Here is a 9815-nt window from a genome sequence, read left to right as displayed (position 1 = left end):
GGAATTATTGATGATGCCACCATAACATTAACATGTTGCTTGGGCGATTTGGAGGCCTCTTCAAGTTTAGCCATGGCCTTCTCAAATTTCAAATTAATGGTGTCAATGTGACCACTTAGTTGAGCACCTAATTGAGTAATGGAATCCACCTCATGCTTTCCTCCTCTAGTAGCCTTCCGAGGTCTACTATATTGCGAGTTATGGACTGTCATTTCCTCAATTTTATTCCATGTTTGATTGTCATCAACTTCGGTGAACATACCATTGGATCCCATATTGAGAATGTTTCCGGAGTCTTCATATAGACCATTCCAAAATTGTTGTACAAGGAACCACTCGCTAAGTCCATGGTGTGGACAAGATCAACAAGTGTCCTTGAATATCTTCCATGCTTCATACAAATATTCCTCATCCCTTTGTTTGAACATGGTGATTTGGGCTCTCAACATGTTAGTCTTCTTCGGAGGATAGAATTTCTTGTAGAAAGCAAGTGCCAACTTCTTCCATGAATCAATACCAAGAGTAGCCTTGTCTAGGCTTTTCAACCATTGTTTCGTGGTACCAATCAATGAAAAAGGAAATAAGACCCATCGGATTTGGTCTTGAGTCACTCCGGTTTGAGAAATCGCATCACAATAGTCACAAAAAGTCTCCATATGTGAGGTCTTCACTAGGCATCCCTCCAAATTGACTTCTCTCAACTAGTTGTATGAATGCGGAATTGGCAATGAAATTACCGGTTAAATGTTGTGGTGTAGGAGTACCATTTGGTAGGTTCTCCTCGCTTGGTACGGAATGTGATGAGAATTTAGGCATTGTGGGTTGACTTTGTGGTGGGTTTTGTATTGGGTTATCCTCTTCTTCTCTTGCAAAAGGGTTGATAAACTCAATGTTATTTGGTTGAATGTGCACAATCTCTCCAATACCTACAACTCTTGAAGTACCTCTAGCAACTCTTCTATTGTTGGTTAAGATCCTTTAAATCTCGAAATCAATAGGTAATAAATTACCTTGTGATCTCCTAGTCATGCAAAATATCAAACAACTCGAAAACAATTAGAACAACCTTGAGGAGTTTGACTTCCCCAAGGTAAAGAAAGACACAACTAAAACCAATTAATGAAAATCAAATCAAGTTAACACCGTCCCCGGCAACGACGCCATTTTTGGTATCGGTTTAAAACTTCGTCGTCAAAAGCTACCTAACCAAAACAATATTTATAAATTTACAACTACTCTTAGTAAAGAGGCAAGTAAAGGTCGGATCCCAAGGGACGGGTATTGATGTAGGATTTTCAATTGTAAATGGTCGTGTCTTAGGGTGTCACAATTTGGTTTGAGATAGAAGATCAACTAAACTAATCAACAATATAAAAGTAAGATAAAAAAAAAACAAGCAAGATGATTAAAATGAGATGTAATCAATCGATTAAAAGCACTAGGGTGTCATGGGTTCATAGGGGATTCATGGGAGTTGATCATACAAACATGTTCTCTGCTAGATGCAAGCACTTATTGTTGTGATGGGATCGAGTTGGTGTATAAGCTTACAATCCCTAAGAAGGTTTGGGTCCCGGAGTCGAATCAATTAGATTGTACAACACCTACAAGTTGACTTAGTCCTTCCTATTCAACTATATGCATGGTCTAATGAGACTCGAGTTGGTGTATAAGCTTACAAGTCTCATTGAAAAGATAAGTGATGGGTAAAAAATGCAAGGATTCATAGGCTCGCATTTCATCAAACATAACATGTGCATAAGTTGAAATCACAACAAGCAAGCAAATTAATTATGAGAACATATTAGATTAAGCATGAATCAATCCCCATGATGGTTACCCCTAATTCCCCATTAACCCTAGTTAAGAAAACTACTCACTCATTATCAAGTTCAATATGCTAACAAGGTTATCAATCATACTAGCAATGCAAAACATGATGAATAAATGAAAGTGATTAACAATAATTAAACAAGGTTAAGAGAGAATTATACCTATGAAGATTATTCCAAATAATAAAGCAAAGAATAATATAAGTACTTGATGATTGATGGAAGGTTGTCAATCCTCCAAATAAACCCAAATAATCTTCTAATTACCCAAAATAAATGAAGAACAATAGACAAATTAAGGAAAGATTAAGTATTGAGACTTGTATTAAGACTAGATTAAAATTGATTACAAGATTAAGGAATGATTAGAACTTGATTAAGAGAGTATTAATTTTTTTTGGTAGAATGTGAATATATATATTAATATACAAAACGTGCCACCATTACATACAATTTTTGAATAACATTCTATATATGGAACCTACACAACTTCTTAACAAAAAGAATCAGAGTGCCTTAAAAAAGCCAGGTAGTCTGATATTTGGACGGCAACTTCTTGCTTTGGAACAGTGTTTGAACAGAAACTTTCACATCCTTCATCACCTGAGTAGGAGAATGAACGACCATATCAACTCTACAGAGGTTTCTGGCCCGCCAAAGATGGTACAAGACAGCCACCACTGCAGCAAAAACCAAGTGCTTCTTGAGCAATGATCTGCATCTCCACTTAACACACCAGTGAAGGATGTCCTGGGGAGGTAGTGAGACACACAGCCATTGCCTTAATAGCGCTCAACACCTGATACTAAAGGCGCACTGGTAGAACAAGTGATTGTGATCTTCTGTATGCATTGCACAAAGGTCACAGACCCCATCAATAGGTAAACCAAATGCCCTCAGCCTATCTTTAGTCAACAGCCTCTCCTTAGCAAACAACCAAGCAATGAAGGAATGCTTGGGAACATTAAGCCTATTCCATACCACAGGAGCCCATTGTGCTTTAGTCTGAGAACCCTGCAACCATCTATATCCAGCAGCCACAGTATACTTACCATCACATCACTGATTCAGATGATAACCAGGTTTAAAAATGTCCTTAACAGCACATATCTTCCTCCAAGTCCAGCTAGATTGCAATGAAGGAGCATAATCTTGCCAGTTCCTACCTTTCATATACACATGATCCACCCACTTAATCCACAAGTGATCACTTTTACAAGCAAGCCACCAGGTATATTTACCAATTAAAGCTTGATTCCATAATCTGCAGTTCACTATGCCAAGACCCCCAAATTTTTTCTCAGTACAAAGTGCATCCCATGCCATAGAAGGAGCTCTCCCATACTGATCACTACTACTTCATAGGTAATTCCTACAGATAGCAGTGACCCTATCAAGAACTGTAACAGGGATCACAAAAATTCGAGCCCAATATACATGGAGTTGAGATAAAACAGACTAAATCAAAACCAGTCTCCCAGAGTAGCTGAGCTTCTTTGCCCCCCAGCTCTTGAGTTTACTAACCACTTTCTCAACAAGTCTAGTACAATCACCAATAGCCATACGTTTATAAGATATAGGGATCCCTAGGTACTTAAAAGGGAAGCTCTCCTCCTTGAACCCAGAGATACTGAGTATATAATCAATCTCACCTTGATGTATGCCATTGAAGTAAATTTCAGATTTTTCACAATTCATTTCAAGCCCAGAAACAAAGGAGAAGGTTGCAAAGGCTCTCAATAAAACTTTAATAGAGACTCTGTCTCCCCTACAGAACATAAGAAGGTCATCTGCAAAACACAAATGACTAAGCTTCAAGGTTCTGCAGAGGGAATGATAATTAAACTCCAGTTGCTCAGTAACCACCCTTAATACCCTACTCAAGTACTCCGTACAAATGGTAAAAATCAAGGGTGACATTGGATCACCCTGTCTAATCCCACGCTTCCCTTGAAAATACCCAACGGTAGACCCATTAAGTGAGAGTGTAAACCAGGGGGAAGACACACACCTCATAATCCACTGTACCAGCTTATCAGGAAACTTTAGGGCCAATATCATCTGCTCAATGAACTGCCATTCTATGGAGTCATACGCTTTTTTTAGGTCTATCTTCATAATACACCTAGGAGAGCATGATTTCCTGTTGTATAGGCGCACTAAATCTTGACAAATTAAGATATTTTCAACTATCTCTCTTCCTTTGATAAAAGCACTCTGATTGGCACTAATGATCTCAGGTAGGACATTAGCCATTCTATTACAAATAACTTTAGAAATGATCTTGTATAGGACGTTACAACAGGCAATAGGCCTGAAGTCAAACACACTCATAGGTCTATCTTTTTTTGGAATCAAAGTCAAAGTGGTAGAATTCACTTGTTTCAGAAGCTCACCAGTAGTAAAGAACTCCTTGACAGCCTGAATGACATCCTTACCAACAATTGAATAAGCATCTTTGTAAAACTGGGAAGTATATCCATCAGGACCTGGAGATTTGTTGGGAGGGATAGAAACCAATGCTTCATAAATTTCAGCATCAGTCACATCCCTAATTAACTCAGCAGCCTGTGTCTCAGAAACAGTCACACCTTGCCTCACAGTTGGTACATGAACGTTACCAACCCACTTACTAGTCCCTAAAAGGTTCTTGTAGTAATCCTCAAAAGCTGCCTCAATACCAGCATTAGTACTTTGCAGCACACCATGTCTATCCAGAATACAGAAAAATCTATTCTGCAACCGCCTAGCTTTCAGAGTACTATGAAAATAGCTAGTATTCTCATCCCCCTCACTACACGATTGGGTCTTGGCTTTTTTGCTAAGGAAACTCACCCTAGCTTTGTCCAACTCTCGATAAGCTTCTGCAGCCACCTTCTCATTTTGTTGTAACAGTACATTGGAAGGGTCCAACTGTAGCTTAGACTGAACATCATGGAGGTGGATCAGAGCCACATTGGCAGCAATCTCAATATTGGCATAACTGGCAGCATTTAGAGCCTTCAGAGGTTGCTTTAACAACTTCAATTTTTTAACAACTTGAAACATAGTATGGCCTTCAATCTGATGATCCCATACCTGTTTGACAACATCTCCAAAAGTAGGCTCACTCCCCCACATATGGAAGTATTTAAAACTCCCTCTCTTCCTTATAACCTCAGGCTAGAGAGTTATAGTGCATGGGCAATGGTCAAATAAACCCTCAGGATGGAACATAGTATGAGTCTCTGGGAAATGACTAAGCCATTCATCATTCACCAGAACTCTGTCAATTCTGCTGTAAACCTTGTCCCCAACCTCGTGCTTGTTATTCTAGGTGAAGAAAGCCCCATGGGCAGGAATATCCATCAAGCCACAGGCATCAATACAATTCTGAAACCCCCTCAGCTCAACATTAGTAACCTCAGAACCAATTCTTTCCTTCATAGCAAGGACATTGTTAAAATCCCCCATGACCAACCAAGGACCATCAACAATGCCATGCATATTAGTAAGAGACTCCCATAGGGGAATCCTCTCAGCAATTCTGTTAAGAAAGTATTAAGAGAGCATGCTAATCTAAGTAGTACAATGGGGTATTTATACTAAATATTAGGTACAAGGATTAGGGTTACTAAGGGGTTAAATGACTATTAAGTCCTTAAGAAAAGTTGAGGAAATGCTCCTCTCGAAGGAAAGGAGCATTTCCGTTTTGCTAGTCTCGCCATGATCCGTGCGTCTTGGGAAGTGGCACGGGCTCTCTGGACTATGATCCGAGCGGAGAGTCTGGAAGACGCTCGGATCCTATGGCTGCAAGACGAGAGTCTTGGCTCCGGGTCGCTTGGATGGTTGTGGTTGGAGACACTCGGATCGTCTGTGATCCGCTCGGATCCCACGACAGATTGCTTCTCTTCTTTTCTTCCTTCATAATCCGCGAGGATCATTCCGGGGATGCAAGGATCCTTTCGTCATTGCCTATTTTACTTTATTATCTACATAGGCCTTGTAGTGATGTCTTCTCTTTGATGCTTGGTCATTAGATGCGATCAATTTAGCTCCATTTCGCCATGTAAATGTAAGGTTAGCACTCATTTCCTACCAAGGGGATAAAATCTCAAAGAATAACCAAAATGGGAAACTAAAAATAGTAAATGACCCAATTATGCACTATAAAGCATAGGAACGAGGTTAATTCGGGGATTAAATGTGCTCAAATATGAGTCACATCAGTAACAACTAATTTTGAATAAATTATTAGTTCTCTAAAATCACGAATTTTTTTCCAATTCGTCTTGCTTCAGACAGTCTATAAATAAGATGGACCAAATATCACCATTTTTTATAAGAATATAACTATTTAATAACAAAATGTTAAAACTAAGGTTGTCACTTTTTACTGTGAAAATGATGGTAACATTTTATCGCAAAATGACATCATTTTATCCGTCTTATTTCAGACGAAAAAAAGCCGTCTGAAATAAGAATTTGCGTTTTCTTTCGACTAGATTAAGGTAATGTAATGCATACATTATCTATCAATTTTAATAAATATAGGCGTCAACACAATTTCAATAATTTTAAAAACATGCAATAAACATTTAATAAAAAAAACTTAACTTAATTAATGAATAATTGAAATATGTGTTGCTTAAAATTTAATAAATGAAAGTTATAATTCTTTAAATGTCACGTGTATTTCTAAACTTTTTTTATATGTTTTTCATCTATAAATTAAAATGCCACTCTAGGACATTTATATATGATATTAGCTTTTATTTTTTTGGCGTGCAACAAACTAAAAATTTAATAAATACAAAAGACATATAATGGAGCTTAAAACAAACGCTTCCAAGAGTTTATTGCTCATGATTACTCTATTGCTAGCTTCATCGTTTATCATGGCAAGACAAATTTTTGATGTTAAATCCGTCTCTCCACCAAGCCCTTCAAGATCTAATGAGATTGATCAATGTATAAGTAAGATAGGAAAAATTTGTGTTGATAACATATTCCAATATATATTTGGGTCAGGAGAAAAAGTTAAAAAACAATGTTGCAAGGTCTTGATAAGTGTTGGTGAGGATTGTGGCGATCTTCTAACCGAAGTGACAATAGTATCTAAGCGTGTTTCCCAGAAACATGCAGATAAAATATGACATAAAAATGACAAAGTATGGGCTATTTGCAGCACAATTGGAGAAATCTCGCATTAGTTCTTTATGTTGTTTTAAAATTTGTTTTATAGGTTACTTAATAATGTATGCATCATTTTTTTAGTATTTTTCTACTCTTAATGATTTCCTTATCACAATTCTTTTGATATTTCTAATATAAGACAAATAAAACGGTTAACTTTACGTTAATTTATGAAAGAAAACATGATATATTATTTAACCAAATATGTAAGGATTGGTGAGTATTTATCTCATCGTGTATCCATGGGGTCATGGGGTTGGATCCTTACTCAAGGGAATGAAGCAAATTCTTTTGTCAGCGGTTTAGCTGTTCGTGAGAGCACCGACGCCAAAGAAATTATATAGTGTCGTCCAGGATAGATAACCTAGTTTACAACAGCATCAGAGCCTTAATCCCAAACTGATTCAGAATCCTCATCGTTCTCTTCCACCACATTCTCATCGCCACTCCCGTCATATTGGTCAAATCTAGGAGCATCATCACTTTTTATAAACGCTGTTTTCACCACCTCATAGTCCACTTCAAAAGAAACTCCGACATAGTCATATAAACAAAGAGTACTCAGTCTATTAAACTTCATACCGTTATCATCAAATGTTACACTTACAAAATCACATTCATAGACGTCATTAACAAGGCGAGGGATGTGGTTGGAATAAGGGGTGACCAATGTCATTTATGTCTTCTCTTTACCATAATGTTTATCGCAAATGCCCCAAGAGACAGATTATATATAAATCAGTGGATGACAAGTAGTTTAGTACTTTAAATTGCAATGTTAAGTGAATGGATGGTACATCGAAAATAATAGTTCAATAATAAAATATGTTAAGTATTTAAATTCAATGTTGCTTGGAATATATTCCCTAAATTTTAACAAACTAAAATCAGTCCAAATCATATTTTAAATATCAATATAGCCTAATATTTTGACTTTAATATTGGTTATATTACATCAATAAATAAACAAAATATTGTTGATAAAATAAATTAGTTTGTCTTTCGACTTATTTTTAAGAACTCTTACCTCAGTTTATTGAATAAAAAATACATAATTCCACATGATCGATCTAATTTTTTAGCCTAGGCACTAAAAAATAGGGAATTGTTAATTTATATACAACTTTACTCCTATCATACACATTATTTTCAATTTTGTTTAGCTCATTTTTTTTACCAGACTTCTTAAACCCTCTTGAGAAACTATCAACTCTCAACACTCCATCCTCGACCACAACCCTAACATATGCTTGACCATCGTCCACTCTTTACCACTCTTCTTCAGTCACACCACCGTGCCCCCATCCCTAACCCTAGGACCATCCTTTGTCAACCTTTCATCGACGCGTCACCCATCTATTTCATTCATGAGTTAAATTTGACTTCTCAAATTATTAATTACCAAAATAGTTTAGAAATGTTTTCCAAAGGACCAAGTAATACAATTAATAAATCATATAAAAGGTTTTTTTTTAAAAAAAAAAAAACCTTCTAGATCTAAGCAATTCACCCATAAGCTCCAGTACTTAATTAAAGTTACTACACATCTGGTCTTTTCATTGAAATGGAACTAAATCTTAGCAACACTAAAATGGCAATAAGCAGGCATGCTGTAATTGTAAAAAATGAAGAAACTCTAATTACAAAAAATTGATAATTCAATTGATAACATAAATTTAAGCAAATAACTAAACAAAAGTGAATAATTACATATGTAATATGCGAATTTAGATGTATAATTGAATACTTTATAGTAATTTGGTTATGTATGTTTTAATAGGAAGTGAAAAAAAAAAGACAATTTTGCCCAACTATACAAAGAAAAGTTTAATGATGGAAAAATAATGAAAAATGTGTAAGATGAAGCAAAACTTGTGTGTAAAGTAGCAGCTACGATAATTGTCATTCAATTAAAATTAAAATATTTGGTAACAACTAATTTTGAATAAATTATTAGTTCTCTAAAATCACGATTTTTTTCTTTCTAATCGGTCTTGCTTCAGAAAATCAAAAGAAGATGGACCAAATATTAACATTTTTTATAAGAATGTAACGATTTAATGACAAAATGATATAACTAAAGTTGTCACTTTTTACTGTGAAAATGATGGTAATATTTTATCAAAAAAATAGTAACAATTTATCGCAAAAAGACATCATTTTATCCGTCTTATTTCAGACAAAAAAAAAGCCGTCTAAATAAGAATTTACGTTTTCTTTCGACTAGATTAAGGTAATGTAATCCATACATTATCTATCAATTTTAATAAATATAGGCGTCATCACAAATTCAATAATTGTAAAAACATGCAATAAACATTTAATAAAAAAACTAACCTTAATAAATGAATAATTGAAATATGTGTTGCTTAAAATTTAATAAATGAAAGTTATAATTCTTTAAATGTAACGTGTATTTCTAAACTTTTTTTATATGTTTTTCATCTATAAATTGAATTGCCACTCTAGGACATTTGTATATGTTATTAGCTTTTATTTTCTTGTCGTGCGACAAACTAAAAATTTAATAAATACAAAAGACATATTATGGAGCTTAAAACAAACTCTTCCAAGAGTTTATTGCTCATGATTACTCTATTGCTAGCTTCATCGTTTGTCATGGCAAGACAAATTTTTGATGTTGAATCCGTCTCTCCACCAAGCCCTTCAGGATCTAATGAGATTGATCAATGTATAAGTAAGATAGGAAAAATTTGTGTTGATAACATATTCCAATATATATTTGGGTCAGGAGAAAAAGTTACAAAACAATGTTGCAAGGTCTTGATAAGTGTTGGGGAGGATTGT

General features: G+C 35.4%; 1 non-coding gene across 1 annotated transcript; it reads left to right on the top strand.

Moving 5' to 3' along the window:
- Positions 1–342: 342 nt before the first annotated feature.
- Positions 343–449, top strand: LOC141625634 (small nucleolar RNA R71). Its single transcript, XR_012535402.1, has one exon. It is a non-coding gene; the product is annotated as a small nucleolar RNA R71 (small nucleolar RNA).
- The last annotated feature ends 9366 nt before the right edge of the window (positions 450–9815 follow it).

The sequence above is a fragment of the Silene latifolia genome, chromosome X, assembly GCF_048544455.1.
Source record: "Silene latifolia isolate original U9 population chromosome X, ASM4854445v1, whole genome shotgun sequence".
Taxonomy (NCBI): Eukaryota; Viridiplantae; Streptophyta; class Magnoliopsida; order Caryophyllales; family Caryophyllaceae; genus Silene; species Silene latifolia.
This window is presented reverse-complemented; position numbering and strand designations above follow the sequence as displayed.